A 14513-nucleotide genomic window follows, 5' to 3' on the forward strand; every position below is an offset into this window, starting at 1 on the left:
GCTGAGGTCATGTGTTATGGATTTCGGAGGCAGTTTGGAGGACCATCTGCCGTTAGTAGAGTTTGCCTACAACAATAGCTTTCATTCGGCTATCCTAATGGCACCGTTTGAGGCGTTGTATGGTAGACCTTGTCGGACACCCGTCCTCTGGGACGAGGTTGGAGAGGCCCAGTTGTTGGGACCTCATAGAGTTCAGCAGGATGCAGAGTTGGTCCGTACTATCAGACGGAGGATGTCAGAGGCGCAGGACCGTCAGAAGAGTTATGCTGATCGGAGACGCAGACCACTAGAGTTCTCTGTTGGTGATCATGTATTTCTGCGAGTTTCACCCACGAAAGGGGTGAAGAGATTTGGCCTCAGAGGTAAGCTAGCTCCGCGGTACATTGACCCTTTCGAGATCTTGGAGAGGATCGGAGCGGTAGCTTACCGACTGGCACTACGACCGTCCCTGTAACGCGTTCACGATGTATTCCACGTATCGATACTGAGGAGATACGTACATGACCCGACGCATGTGCTGACAGATATCTCAGTTCCAGTTCAGCCTAACATTACTTATGAGGAGATTCCGGTACGGATTTTGGACCGGAAAGAGCGTCAGTTGCGGAACAAGACTATCCGGTTGGTTAAAGTCGGATGGCAGCATCATTCGGATGAGGAGGCTACTTGGGAGCTCGAGGATACTATCCGAGCTCGATATCCCCATCTTTTCAATTGAGATATGTGATTTATTTACCGTTCAGCATTTATACTCTATATATGTTGTTAGTACTTGCTGATGGTAGATAATGAAATTTGAGGACCAAATTTTTATTAGTGGGGGAGAATGTAAAATACCGAAAAATGACGGATAATAATAAGGGAATTTTCCGGAATTTTTGGAAATTTTTCGGGAATTTTTCGGAGCTTGTACGGACGAGTTAACGGGGATAAGAACGGGGCCGGGAAAAACCTGTTTAGGCTACCCATTTAAGCGAGGAAATGTTTATTTTATATTTCCTTTTTATTTTTATTTTTTTTTCTTTATTTCCCTCTTCGTCGTTTCTTCCTCCCCCGTGCGCCCGACGCCCTCCTCCGAGCCCTAACCGCTGAGCCGTTTTCCATCTCCCTCCCTCGCGTATAAGCCTCGGCCATTACCTCTTCTTCCTTCCCGAGCGCGCACCACCTCTTCTTCTTCTTCTCCTCTGCCGACGCCGACCCTCTTCTGTTGTGCCCTAGCGAGCCGCGAGCCACCACCGCCGCTCTTCCTCGCCGCACACCGAGACCCCCTTCCTCCTCCCTGTCCCAAGGGCCGGCGACGCGCGAGCACAGCCGAGCAGAGACCTTCCTTCTGCCGCAGCCGCCACAGGGAGCAGCGACGCCGACTCCACAGCCCAACGCCGGCCACCGCTTGTTTCTCTGAGTCTCTTCTCCTCTTCATCGCACGGTGCCACCCCGACTTTGCTGAGTCCAGCCGTCACTGGAATGGGGGAGGTCCTCACTGTGCCGATTGTTGGACACCAGGTTCTGCCGAGCCACCTACAAGCCATAGTTTTCTTCATTCGTGCCCTAGCTTTGATCAGCATTACCTGTTGCTTCACCTACCAGATGGAGCCGATCTAGGTCCACTGTTAGTCCTTGCATTACTGACACAGATCTATGGGACAGCGCTAGGTTGGGAAATTGGAGTTGGATGACAGCAGCTCCATTTGGTATCGGCTACCCTTTCCAGCAGAAATTCATTAAGGGCTATGAATTGAGGTGAGGTGTAAAACATGGATTTCGTAATTAGTTGTACATGTGTAAATAGAATTAGGTTTATATTATGTGTTAATTAGGGTTTGCCCTGTTTTTAGTGTTAAAGATTTTTATTTAGCTATTTCATTTGGATATTAGCTAAATAAAAATGTATATATTGGTGATACAGGACTTTGACGCGAGACGAGTATCTCGACGTCGTGAACCAGATTGGACTTTTCGATTTGGAGGCGGGTACTTTTGACTTTATGTCGTTTGATATACATAGTAGTGAATTTAACAAATTGCATTAATTATGTTCCTCATTCTGTTTCGGTTAATCACTACCCAAAAACTTGTTACATGCTTGATTGATTGTTTGGTTTGCATCTCATGTATACTTTACCAGTTTATACATGCTTGTAGGGGTAGTGGTATACCATGCTTCACCATGTTCAGGACCTAGATTGTATATCTTATCTGATCTGTGTACCATTATTTTGATTCATTGACTTTTGGTGCACTTTCTATATATATACATGGTTTAGCTCAGGATATTTTGTGGTTAGTGTCATGCGCCATTTGCATGATTGCATGCTATGCGATAGTCCGCTCCATTATTGTTGAGCACATCGCTAGTTACTTGGATCTGCACACACCACCACTCATGGGTTAGTGGTCGATTCAAGCAGTGTGTGTTGCAGCAGGGACTTTGTTTGGCTCCGTTGGTCCGCTCATAGGTAGCGTGATGCAACGTGTTAGCCGGCAGGGATTCCTCCCCGTCATCGTGTACCGGGAGTTGAGAGCATTGCGCTCCCCCATTTATGATTTGGGGTAGGAGGATAGGTGTACTCCGACAGCATCCCCTCCACTCGGTCACTCATCAGGAGTAGTGACGACAGAGTGCACGATTGGCATAACCCTATCCACTCGGCCTCACTATTGTGTGTGAGATGATCGACTGGCGTCAGGGGTGACCAAGACGCATCATTAGCATCATATGCATGATGCATTTATTGCTTGTGTTTGTGTTTGCTGCATTTATATGCTGCATATTGTTTGGATACCTATGTTTGACATGCATACAGGATTTCCATATCACTCGGACTGTTTGTCCTTATACCCAGGTCCTGATTAGTACAGTTTCTCTCCTGTTTACTTCAGATGCATTTTTATCTTTCTTATATCAGGAGACTGTACACATGATTAGTGCTAAGTGTTATTTCCCTACTTTGTATATCAGTTGTACCTACTGAGTGTTGGACTCACCCTGCCTCCATTGTTGTTATTTTTCAAGTTGATGCTGTCAGGAGAGAGTTCCAGTCGCTAGTCCCCTGCTGACCACGAGGGCTTAGTAATCTTTTGGTTTTCTTCTTTATTAGTCTATGTTCAGACTTATTCTGTTTTTGATACTATGGATTTTTGATACTATGGATCTGGTATGAATTTTATGTGTCGATGGATTTTATTTCGATATGTTTTACTACATGCCTGCCTAGACGGCAGAAGAGGTGAGTAAATCGGATTTGTGCTTTATGGGTGTAGTGGAGTAGGGTTGATTTCGAGTCAGAGTATTATTCTTCCGTTTACTTGTTATATAAACTGCGTGGAATGTCTGTGTGTTGTATTTTATTATTTTTATTATTCCAGCCGCTTGTGGCTGAGGTATATGAGGATGTAGAAAAGTTTCAGATTGTCCGCCGTACAGGGGAGATGTTGCCGAAATTTCCTCGGACAGGGACTCCTCCGGGGCGTGACACCAACAGCAAACAACCCTTGTTCCAGCAACAACAGCGGCTGGGAAATTTAGGTATAGTGTAGGAATTTTATTCTTGTTGTAGTTACACCTGAAAATGAAAATATGAATAAATTTAGGGGTAGAGATTTTTATTTAGCTATTTATAAGAATTGTAGCTAAATAGAATATGTTTATATTGGTGACACAGGACCTTGACGCGAGATGAGTATCTCGATTATCTGATTGGACCATTTTTTATTGGAGACTGGTACTTTTGACTTTATGTCTTTGATATGCATAGTAGTGAATTTAACAAATAGCAACAATTATGTTTCTTAATTGTTTCGGTTAGTCACTACCCGATACCTGTTACATGTTTGGTTGATTGCTTGTTTTGCATCTCATGTTATTACTTACCTAATTATACATGCTTAGGGGTAGTGATATAACCATGCTTCACCATGTTCAGGACCTAGGTGTGATACCTTATCTGATCTGTGTACCCTTAATATGATTTATTGACTATGGTGCACATCATATATGTATATAGATTTGGTTCAGTATATTACCATGCTTAGTGTCATGCACCATTCGCATGATTGCATGCTGTGTGATAGATTGCTCCATTATTGTCAAGCACATCACCAGTTTCATCACTGTTCGGTGCTCCGTTGTGGCGCTCATGGGTAGCGTGACGCAGCGTGGTAGCACGTCAGTTTGGCTTTGTTCGGTGCTCCGTTGGTCCGCTCATGGGTAGTGTGACGCAGCGTGGTAGCACGTCAGGGATCCCTCCCTATCATGGTGTACCGGGAGATGAGAGCATTGCGCTCCCCCATTTATGATTTGGGGTAGGAGTATGTGTGTACTCCTACAGCATCCCGTCCACTCGGTCACTCATCAGGAGTAGTGACGTCAGAGTGAACGGTTGTCACAGCCCTACCCACTCGGTCCCACCATTGTGTGTGAGATGGATGACTGGCGTCAGGGGTGACCATGACTGCATTGGCATCATACGCATTGATGTATTTATTTCTTGTGATTGTGTTTGCTGCATTTATTTGCTGCATATTGGTTGGATGCCCATGCTTGACATGCATACAGGATTTCTATACCTCTCGGACTGTTTATCCTTGTACCAGGTCCTGGTTAGTACAGTATTCTCCTGGTTATTTCAGTTTGCATTTACCTTCATTACGTCAAGAGACTGTACGCATGATTAGTGTTAGTTGTTATTTCCTTACTATGTATATCAGTTGTACCTGCTGAGTGTTGGACTCACACCCTCCTCCGTTGCTATTTCAGGTTGATGCTGTCAGGAGAGAGTTCCAATTGCTAGTCCCCTGCAGCCCACGAGGCTGTTATTTGTCTTTTGGCTTTATGTACTAGACTATGTTTTGAACTTGTTATGTTTTGAATACTTTGGATCCTGTATGGATTGTACTTGTCGATGGGTTTTATTCGATATGTTTTACTACATACCTGCCTAGACGGCAGAAGAGGTAAGTGGATCTTATCGTCGGATTTGTGCTTTATGAGTGTAGTGGAGTAGGGTTGTTTTCGAGTCATCGTACTACTGTTCAGTTTGATTGCTTATTAAACTGCGTGGATGTCTATGTGTTGTGGTTTGTTTATTATTGTTATTATTCCAGCCGCATGTGGCTGAGGTATATGGTGATGTAGTAAGTTTCAGATTGTCCGCCGTACAAGGGAGATGCTGCCGAAATTTCTTCGGACAGAGACTCCTCTGGGGCGTGACACCTATAGAGGGAGTCTCATACTTGGATACTCAAATTTTGTACAATTATACTTAATTAAATTACACATATACTTGAATTTGGATATTTAGTACCTAATAAAGTAGATTATGTACCTTGATCAAGAATGTAAAGCAATAAGTCAAGCAATATTGTCATTGACCTTAATCCCCCTAGAAATAATCATCCATAGTGATTCTATTGGCAACAACATCATGTTGATTAGTAGGGACCAGATGTTCCAATTAGTGTCTAACTTGCATCCAAATGTTCCCAATAATTTATAAATAGTACTATATTTGTGTACATATATACCTGAATTGTTGGAGTCAATTATACCCAATTCTTGAGGCAATGAGACCTATCGAGGGAGTCTCATACTTGGATACTTATATTTTCTACAATTATACTCAATTAAATTACATACATACTTAAATTTGGATATTTAGTACTTAATAAAGTAGATTATGTACCTTGATAAGAAATATGAAGCAATAAGTCAAGCAATAGTGTCACTGATCTTAATACACTTTATATAATCAATGAAACTAGATAATATGATCAAAAATCTCACCAACATTAACCTCTTCTAGGATTTAGTTATGAGTGTATACCACATCATGTGATGTCAAACATATATGACATACATTTTCTTCTTCCACTTATGAAGTATTGACTTTCATATTAGTTCATCCATATTAATGTTATTGTGTCAATGCTTTCTTGATGGAAATAATTATCCATAGCGATTCTATTGACAACAACACATGTTGATTAGTAGAGACCATAATATTCCAATTAGTGCCTAACTTGCATCCAAATGTACCCAATAATTTACAAACAGTACTGCAATATTGTACATATATACCTGAATTGGAGTCAATCATATCTAATTTCTTGAGACAATGAGACCTATCGAGGGAGTCTCATACCTGGATACTCAAATTTTATACAATTATACTTAATTAAATTACATACATACTTAAATTTGAATATTTAGTATCTAATAAAGTGGATTATGTACCTTGATCAGGAATGTCACGCCCCAGAGGAGTCTCTGTCCGAAAAAATTTCGGCAGCATCTCCCCTGTACGGCGGACAATATGAAACTTTCTACATATCACATATACATCAGCCACAAGCGGCTGGAATGATAACAAAAATAAAAACAAACACCACGCAGTTTATAAAGATATTCAGCCTCTGGCTGTCACAACCACGCAGTTAATAATAGTAATTAATAACAATAGGACTCTGACTCGAAATCCACCCTACTCCACTACACTCGTAAAGCTCAAATCCAACGAACTCACCTCTTCTGCCATCCAGACAGGCACGTAGTAGAATGAAATCCAATATCATATCAAAAATCCATCAAAAGGTATCACTCCATACAATATCCATAGGAAAAATCCAAAGACAATACTAAAACAAAGTCTGATATAGAAAAAAGCCAAAATAAAACAAATAACGAACTAGTAGAGAACTGGCTCTACGTGCAGATGGGGGGCCAGCGACTGGAACTGCTCCGGACAGCCTCAACCTGAAAATATCAACAATGGAGGCGGGGTGAGTCCAACACTCAGCAGGTACAACTGATATGCATAATAAAACAAATAACAGACAACACTAATCATGCGTACAGTCTCCTGAATACGAGAAGGAATAAATGCAACTGAAACGAAATCAAGAGATAACTGTACTAACCGGGATCAAGGTACAAAGGTAACAGGTCATCAGACCGAATAACCTGTATGCATGTCAATCAAATGCATCCATACAAATGCAGTATAAGTGCAGCAATCACAAACAATAAAATGCAATAAATGCGTATGGTGACTGCACTCGGACATCACGCTCCCGACAAGGATCGAGTGGACGGAATCTTAATGTCAGTACTCGTCCTCGGCCCCAAATCATAAATGGGGAGCTCAATGCTCATCTCCCGGTACAACGACGGGAGGAAAAATCTCTGACTACCACGCTGAATCTCGACCAACGGAGCCAAACGAGTCCACCATCTGCCGGCTACCACGCTACCCTAAATGCCAAGAGCCAAACAGAGGAACCGATCACGGCTACCATCTTGAGTCACCGACCAACTGAGCCAAACAGCAGAACCGCCACACTCCAGCCAGATATACAACTAATCCATGGGTGGTGTGTGCAGTACATGTAATTGGCGATGGGCTCAACCAAAGTGGAGCCGACAATCGCACAGCATGCAATCATGATGCATGACACTAAAAACATGGCATAGTCCATATAACTAGATACAAGTGTGTACCACTGGAAGAAGTATCAAATAGAAGGTACACCAATCAAATAGGGTATCAAATAAACCCTAGATCCAGAACATATCATAGCATGTGGTTGGTTCACTACCCTAAGCATATGTGATCAGGTAGATATCATGCAGTGCAGCATAAATAAACAACCAAACATGTAACTAATCATGTAGCGACCAACCGAAATAAACAGATAACACAATTATTGTTATATGTTAAACATATTATCATGCATATCAAAAGACATAAGTCAAAGTACCCGCCTCCAATAATAGAAAGGTCCAATCCGACTCCGAGATAATCGTCTCGTGTCAAAATCCTGTAATACCAACAGAGATTTATTTATTTAGCTAAAATTCCAGTGAATTTCCAAATAGAATCCTTAAAACTATCTAGGGCAAAACCCTAAATCATAAATCAACATACCTAATTCAACATATAAACTTAACTCACATCTACCATCATAATAGTCCAACCAACACAGAATCTACTACAAGAATCTGTTATCCTACACCTTACCTAGATTCCCAGCAGAAATGTTGTTGCCGAAGAAAAGTAGTCGCTGTTAGAAAACTGTCGGACCCAAAACAAACCACAGAACAGCACCTTGCTGGAATTCTTCCCACGGAACAGATCAATATGGTATCAAGCAATAATATCCTTGATCAGAACAAGAACAAATATCAAGCCATGGGAATCATAGATCTAAACACCAACCTAATTAACAACCTAACCTTACCTTAATCGATTTGTCTCCGAGAAAAATGAGGCAAGGCCGGCTGAAAAAATCAAACCCAGGGCACGAGACTGGTGAGGAAGATCCTTGTGATCGCCGGCTGCTCAAGCACGAAACAAGGCAGTGGCCAGCAGTGGCGTCGGAGCCGGCTAGGGCACTCGCGATGGCAGTGATGATGTCGACTAGGCAAAGAAACTTGATCGGCTGCCGATGCTCGGAAGAAGAGAAAGGCCGGTGCTAGGGCAGAGCTCCTGGAGTATCAGCGGTCGGTTGTGCTCGGATGTCGCCGAAGAGATGGGTGTCGCGGCTGAGCACAGAAGAAGAGATCGGAAATCGGCTGGCTTCGTGCGGAAAGAAAACTCGGCCGGCGGCGGATCTAGGGCATAGTCGCGACGGGGAGAGAAGAGGAGGGAACCGCCGAGTGGCCGGCGGTTAGGGCAAGCAGTCGAGCACGAGGAAGAGGCGTCGGCGCGAGGAGAAAGGGTGCGCTCGGGTGCGCGAGTGAGAAAAGAAACGGCGAGGAAATAAAGAAAAATATAAAGAAAAAGAAAAAGAAAAGGAAAAGGAAAAGAAAATAAATATTTTCCTCATTAAAACAGGGTAACCTAAACAGGCCTTTCCCGGACCCTGTTTTTGTCCCCGTTAACTTGTCCATACGAGCTCCGAAAAATTTCCGAAAAATTTCTAAAAATTCCGGAAAATTCCCTTATCATTTTCGGTATTTTACATTCTCCCTCACTAATAAAAATTTGGTCCCCAAATTTCGTTATCTACCATCAGCAAGTACTAACAACAGATATAAAGTATAAATGCTGAACGGTAAACAAATCACATACCTCAAGTGAAAAGATGGGGATATCGAGCTCGGATCGTATCCTCGAGCTCCCAAGTAGCCTCCTCATCCGAATGGTGTTGCCATCCGACTTTAACCAGCCGGATAGTCTTGTTCCGCAACTGACGCTCTTTCCGGTCGAGAATCCGTACCGGAACCTCCTCATAAGTAGCATCAGGCTGAAGGGGAACTGGAATATCTGTCAGCACATGCGTCGAATCGGGTACGTATCTCCTCAGCATGGATACGTAGAATACATCGTGGACGCCTGCCAGGGACGGCGATAGTGCCAACTAGTAAGCTACTGCTCCAATCCTTTCCGAGATCTGGAAAGGTCCAATGTATCACGGAGCTGGCATACCTCTGAGGTCAAATGTCTTCACCCCTTTCGTGGGTGAAACTCGTAGAAATATATGGTCGCAAATGGAGAACTGTAAGAGTCTCCGACTCGGGTCAGCATAACTCTTTTGGCAGTCTTATGCCTTTGACATCCTCCGTCTGTTAGTGTGGACCACTCGGCCTCACACTGAGCTTTATGAGGTCCCAACATCTGGGCCTCTCGGATTCTCGTCCTGATCGACGACTGAGCAATCATGGTAACAAGACTACCCTGCTCGGTCTATCCCTGCTCCTCAAGGTCTAACTCGGAGAAACCCTGAATCAAGTCTGTGACCACAACTCGGTGGCAAGCTAAAGTCCCTATGGACTTCGCTAAGTGAATCGGCAACCACATTAGCTTTTCCCCAGTGATAGCTAATGGTACAAATCATAATCTTTCAGGAACTCCAACCATCTCCTCTATCGAAGATTAAGTTCCTTCCGAGTAAACATATATTTGAGATTCGGATGGTCAGTGAGAACCTCAATGTAATATCATACAGGTAATGCCGCTAAATCTTCATAGCAAAAATAATAGCGGCCAACACCAGATCATGAACTGGTTATTTCTTCTCATGCTCCTTCAACTATCGAGAAACATATGAGAATACTCTACCGTGCTGCATCAGAACAACACCCATATCCTGTAAAAACGTGTCGGTGTAGAGGACAAATCTGTCCTCTTCGAAGGGTAAAACCAAAACCAGAGCCGACACTAATCTCCGCTTCAGCTCCTAGAAACTGGTCTTGCAATCCTCAATCCAAGTAAACTTCACGCCCTTCATGGTCAAGCGTGTAAGTAACATAGCAATCTGTGAGAAACCCTCAACGTATCTCCGGAAATATCGAACCAAACAGAGGAAGTTGCGAGCTTCCTGTACAGATTCTGTCTAATCCCAACGGTAACAACCTCTATCTCCTGTGGAACCACGGTATACTACTACTGGTGACCGTGTGTCTCAAACATCTCGTAGGAGACAACTAAATCAGCACTACTGATAATCACATATAGACGTTCTCATCGAAACATCTCTAGATCTATGCAAAGGTGATGTGCGTGACTCACCGCGGATCCGAATTAGATCACATCATCGTCCACAAAGACAATGGAAACCGATCCAAACATCCTCGACATACCAGGATCATCGAGTCCCTGAAAATATCTAAGGCACTGAAAACCTATAGGGCAAAACCAAGACGCATAATGTCCGTATCACAGACATTCCTATACATAAGATCTACGATAATAAGTCGAAAAATCTGATCATCAATAACATAAATCACTAAAGAATAAATCCTCCAGTGTGAGAGCAACGCTCCATCACAGAAACATCACATATGTGGGAGCAACGCTCTACCACAAATAGACTGAAATATGTATCGCAATAAATATAGGAGCTATGCTCCGCTACCAGCAATCCATAATATGTGGGAGCAACGCTCCACCACAAAACAATACATAAGTGCCCCAAGGCACCTAACTATCCAGCTAGAGACTGTACAAGATTTCTCTACCACAAATCACTATGGTTAACCTAGGCTATAACAACCTAGTAAACTAATCAAATCCATCATCATCTCTATCAGCATCCTAGTGGGTCATCCACTGATAGGAAAATTAGTTGATGGGTAAATCCAACAAATGACATAATGCAGACACTCCACATCCTGCATTCAGCATAAGTAGAATCATCATGCTGCTACCAATATATATATATACCTGGCACACGTGCTCACACAGCATATGTAGATCGACATAATCCTCCAATAGTACACACCAAACATACTCACAACATAGGTATAAATTATCATGATATCTCCATCAATGCATACCGAACCCGTGTGCAAAATCAACATAGATCAAATCAACAATACAGCTCAAACAACACTCACATAACATATAGTATAATCAACATATACTTCCAATAAAACATACTAAACCCAGACGCACTCACAAATCAAATATAATCAAAAAGATACCTCAGATACCACACCAAACACATATGTACATATCATAACTCAGATTAAATCGACAAAATGCCTCCATCAAAACACCACCGATGTACTTATACTACAACTCGGATTTAATCAATAAGATATCTTCAATAATACATCCAGATACATACACCGAACTACATATCTATGATCCACAACAAACCTTCAACCATATCAGAACATGGATACATATACTACTTGCAAATGGACAGTCTACCACAGGACTCCTACAACCCATAACAACCATAATATGCATGCAACATAGACATGCAAAATCAGCATACCAGCTCAATCAAAGACCAACCTTATACTACCAACACTCATGGGTTACGGGTATATCTAAACCAAATTCATGCATATGTATCAAGCATGAATACATCAATCAAAAGCAACCCAAAATAGAGCAGCCTAATCATCCAATAACAACCCTGCTCTAGGTTCAAAGGAACCAGTATCGAACAAGGAAGATATACACACCATCGTATAACATTGCAAGTCAATGTCATACACTACCAAGACCATATCTAATGGAAAAATTTTTTTATCATCATAAATCCAAATGTACTCTTCCAGTATACACTAGTAACGAGTGTATCCCATAAGTGTTAAGCAATTAGCTCTACACTTCCTTACATCCGGGGTCATATATCCCAATGCACCCTCTAAGTTATCCCACCAAGTATATACAGTCCATGGTCAAAGTCTTCATGGAATAGGATACATCGATCCTCTATAACCTATCCAAGCCGACAATGATATACGGCTGAATCCGTCCTTTCCACGTCAGTACAAAGCATGTACTCAAATGTGCTCTAGATACATAACTAAGCACAAACAACCTAAAGGTTCAAACCTCTAAAAATAGAGTATGACAATCCTCTACTGATCAACCAACAAAACTAAATCATTCATCTACTAACTAATCAAAAATACCTTAATCCTCCACAAGCAACTAAGGTATATCAAACCACGATCAAATGGTATACTACATTATTAAATAACTAAATCAGTTCATGGGTCAATTCAACACTAATACATCATCTCAAACTAGAGAATGTCAATCCACATAATATCATATGAATAAATGTGTACGACCCAAAAAAAAAAAACTAGAATTCAATATCATCAAGACACCCTCATTTTTTTTTTTTTTTTTTTTATCCTCAAAATATCAGCCCACTAATATCAGATGAATAAGTCTCTACTCTCCATGAGGGTAAGTTAGCATTCAAAACATCAAATCATTATTTATCCACATAGTTCAATATCAGATGAAACAAATATCAATTTTATCATCCTGTTAACTAACCACAATTAACCAGATTTATTAAAATCAAAAATCTCATAGGCACATAAACTCTCTAGCTTCCAATTTATAATCTGATCACCAATTATTAACATCAACCTGTGAACACCATACAGGATACTCACTATATCACCATCAATGACAACCCAAATAAAAGATCATCAAAATAGTTATCCACTAAAAAAAATCATCAACAACCACATAACATTTACTCTCTTAAATCATTAGAAATCATCACATCAAAATATCTGATCTCACAATATCCCTCAACCTCAAACCATTCCCAACAATGATCAAACATGGTAACTCCCTAATGAACAATTTTCATCATATCGGGTATCCTAATATCCAAAAATATGAGTATAAAACCTCCACTGGCTAAAACAACATAAATATGTAGGTATCATCCACTACCCAGCTAACAATAGCAGAGGCTGGTATGTGCCTCCATCTCCTACTAATAGTAACGAAGCTAAAATCTACTGATGGTATGATGTGAAAATCACCAGAGACTATAATCCTTTATCTCTATTAAGGTCAACCATGCTCAATGGCTAACTCATCACAAGAAATATGTGCTACAACAACCAGACAGGTACTAAATAAAGAATGCTAATACATGTCATAAACTATAAAATTAAACATCATACCTATATGCCGTCTGGAGATGTTCCATGCCCGCCCCTAAATGACCCTAATTCCGCGAGAAAAACAAACACCGAATCCATATAAATCCAAAAGCGAAGTCCATAACATAATCGAAGCGGACAAATCCGTGCAACCGAAAATAATCGCCCACACCAATATGTCTCAACTAGGGCTAGTATAAAATATCCAAAATACCAAAGCAAGTATCACACGCCTCGATACCAATGAATTGGTATCGAAAAATCTCGAAAATCAACACACGAATCAAACAAATATCGCGAACGCCCGATACCATATCAATTGGTATCGGGTTATATCAACTATCCAAAATACGAAAACAAAGATCGTAAAACTTAAGCACTTAAAAATCCGGAACACATAGTATCGTATACCGCCTCGATACCACTAAATTGTCACGCCCGAGGAGTCTCTCATCGAAGAAATTTCGGCATCTCCTCTGGGACAATATAAACTTTCTACATATCACATATACATCAGCCAAGCGGCTGGAATGATAACAAAAATAAAAACAAACACCACGCAGTTTATAAAGATATTCACCTCGGTGTCACAACCACGCAGTTAATAATAGTAATTAATAACAATACTGACTCAAAACCCTACTCCACTACACTCGTAAAGCTCAAATCCAACGAACTCACCTCTTCCGCCATCCAGGCAGGCACGTAGTAGAATGAAATCCAATATCATATCAAAAATCCATCAAAAGGTATCACTCCATACAATATCCATAGGAAAAATCCAAAGACAATACTAAACAAAGTCCGATATAGAAAAAGGCCAAAATAAAACAAATAACGAACTAGTAGAGAACTGGCTCTACGTGCAGATGGGGGGCCAGCGACCTCGGGACCTCGACACGAAAATATCAACAATGGAGGCGTCCAACACTCAGCAGGTACAACTGATATGCATAATAAAACAAATAACAGACAACACTAATCATGCGTACAGTCTCCTGAATACGAGAAGGAATAAATGCAACTGAAACGAAATCAGGAGATAACTGTACTAACCGGGATCAAGGTACAAAGGTAACAGGTCGTCGAATCGAAGGAATCATAATCCTGTATGCATGTCAATCAAATGCATCCATACAAA

General features: G+C 41.4%; 1 protein-coding gene across 1 annotated transcript in view; it reads right to left on the reverse strand.

Moving 5' to 3' along the window:
• Positions 1 to 6732: 6732 nt before the first annotated feature.
• LOC121975037 overlaps positions 6733 to 14513 on the reverse strand; it is a 92430-nt gene continuing 84649 nt past the window's right edge. Inside the window, exon 11 of the mRNA XM_042526396.1 lies at positions 6733 to 6751. The gene's annotated coding sequence lies outside the window, so the exon portion shown is untranslated. The remainder of the gene's footprint in view (positions 6752 to 14513) is intronic.

This window comes from Zingiber officinale, chromosome 4B (assembly GCF_018446385.1).
Source record: "Zingiber officinale cultivar Zhangliang chromosome 4B, Zo_v1.1, whole genome shotgun sequence".
Classification (NCBI taxonomy): domain Eukaryota; kingdom Viridiplantae; phylum Streptophyta; class Magnoliopsida; order Zingiberales; family Zingiberaceae; genus Zingiber; species Zingiber officinale.